Raw genomic sequence first — 2,506 nt, forward strand, 5'->3', positions numbered from 1 at the left:
ATCTTTATTAGAGACAGGGTTTCACCATGTTGGCTAGGCTGGTCTTGAACTCCTAACCTTGTGATCTGCCCAATTTGGCCTCCCAAAGTGCCTGGAATTACAGGCTTGAGTCACTGTGCTCAGCCCCCCTTCTATAACTTCTTGTGATTGAAGACCCCATAATTGTCTTTTTCTTATTTTATTCTACAAAGCCAGCATCACCCTAACAACAAAACCTGGCAAAGGCACAATGAATAATGAAAACTATCGTCCAATGTCTCTGAGACATGTAGACACAAAAATCTTCAACAAAATACTGGAAAACGAAATCCAGCAGCATATTAAAAGTTAATTAATCACAATCACATAGGCTTCATTCCTAAGATACAAACTGGCTCAACATATGCAAATCAATAAATGTTATTCACCAAATAAACTGAATTAAAAACAAAAGCCATATTATCTCAATAGACATGGAAAAAGCTTTTGATAAAATCTAACATCCCTCCATGATAAAAAACCTTCAACAAACTAAGCATCGAAGGAACATACTTCAAAAATAATAAGAGCCATCTATGACAAACCCACAGCCAACATCACACTGAATGAGCAAAAGCTGGAAGCCTTCCCTGTGAGAACTGGAACAAGACATGGATGCCCACTCTCATCACTCCTATTCAACACAGTACTAGAAATTCTAGTAACAGCAATCAAGCAAGAAAACAAAATAAAAGGCATCCAAATAAGAAAAGAAGCTAAACTATCTCTCTTCATTGGCAATATGATTCTATACTTAACCCTAAAGACTCCATGGAAAGGCTCCAGGAACTGATAAATGACTTCAGTAAAGTTTCAGGATGCAAGATCAATGTACTAAATCAATTATATAAAATACAATGTACAAATGTACAAAATAGCATTTCTATACATCAGTCATTTTCAAACCGAGAGCAAAATCAAGAATGCAATCCCATTAACAATAGACACACACACACACACACACACACAAAATACCTGGGAATACATCTAACCAAAGAGGTAAAAGATCTCTCTAAGGGGAATTACAAAACACTGATGAAAGAAATCATAGATGACACAAACAAATGGAAAAACATTCTGTGCTCATATATGGGAAGAATCAAAATTGTTAAAATAGCCATTGTGCCCAAAGCAATCTACAGATTCAACACTATTTTTAATGAGCTACTAATATCATTTTCCTCAGGATTAGAAAAAACTATTCTGAAATTCATATGGAACCAAAAAAGAACCTGAATAGTCAAAGCAATCCTAAGCCAAAAGAACAAATCTGGAGGTATCACATTACCTGACTTGAAACTTAGTAAAAAGCTATAGTACCAAAACAGCATGCTACTGGTACAAAAACAGACACATAGACCAATGGAACAGAATAGAGAACCCAGAAATAAAGCCACACACTTACAATCACCTGAACTTTGACAAAGTCACAAAAACAATGGGGAAAGGACTTCTATTTAATAAATGGTGCGGGAATAACTGGCTACCCATATGTGGAAGAATGAAAGTGGACCCAAACCTTTTATCATATACAAAAATTAACTCAAGATGGATTAAAGATTTAAATATAAGACCTCAGACTATAAGAATCCTAGAAGAAGACCTAGCACACATCATTCTGAATATCAGCCTTGGGAAAGAATTTATGACTAATTCCTCAAAAGCATTTCAACAAAAGCAAAAATTGACAAGTTAAAGAGCTTTTGCTCAGAAAAGAAGTGATCTACAGAGTGAACAGACACAGAATAGGAAAAAATATTCACAAAGTATGTAAAAATATTCACAAAGTATGTATCTGACAGGTCTAATATCCAGAATCTATAAGATAAACAATTGAATAAACAAAAAACAACCCCATTAAAAAGTGGACAAAAGACATGAACAGACACTTCTCAAAATAAGACATACAAATAGCCAACAAACATGAAAAAAAAATGCTCAGCATCACTAATCAGAGCAATGCAAATCAATACCACAATGAAATACCATCTCACACTAGTCAGAATGGCTATTAGTAAAAAGTCAAAAAATAGATGCTGGTGAGGGTGTGAAGAAAAGGGAATGCTTATATACCATTGCTTAGAATGTAAATTAGCCACTGTGGAAAGAAGCTTCCCAAAGAATTTAAACAGAACTACTATTTGACCTAACAATTCTATTGCTGGTTATATAGCCAAAAGAAAATAAATTGTTCAGCCCAGCAAGGTGGCTCATGCCTATAATCCTAGCACTTTGGGAGGCTCAGGCAGGTGGATCGCCTGAGGTCAGGAGTTTGAGACCAGCCTGACCAACGTTGTAAAACCCTGTCTCTACTAAAAATACAAAAATTAGTCCAGCATGGTGGTGGGCACCTGTAATCCCAGCTACTCGGGAGGCTGAAGCAGGAGAATCGCTTGAACATGGGAGGTGGAGATTGCAGTGAGTCTAGATCACACCTCTGCACTCCAGCCTGGGACAAAGTGAGACTCCATCTCAAAAAAAAAAAAAA

General features: G+C 36.3%; 1 protein-coding gene across 4 annotated transcripts in view; it reads right to left on the bottom strand.

The window, feature by feature from the left end:
• F5 (coagulation factor V) overlaps nt 1-2,506 on the bottom strand; it is a 70,825-nt gene that overhangs the window by 18,274 nt on the left and 50,045 nt on the right. The window lies entirely within an intron of this gene.

The sequence above is a fragment of the Cebus imitator genome, unplaced genomic scaffold (assembly GCF_001604975.1).
Source record: "Cebus imitator isolate Cc_AM_T3 unplaced genomic scaffold, Cebus_imitator-1.0 Scaffold84, whole genome shotgun sequence".
In the NCBI taxonomy this organism is placed as follows: Eukaryota; Metazoa; Chordata; class Mammalia; order Primates; family Cebidae; genus Cebus; species Cebus imitator.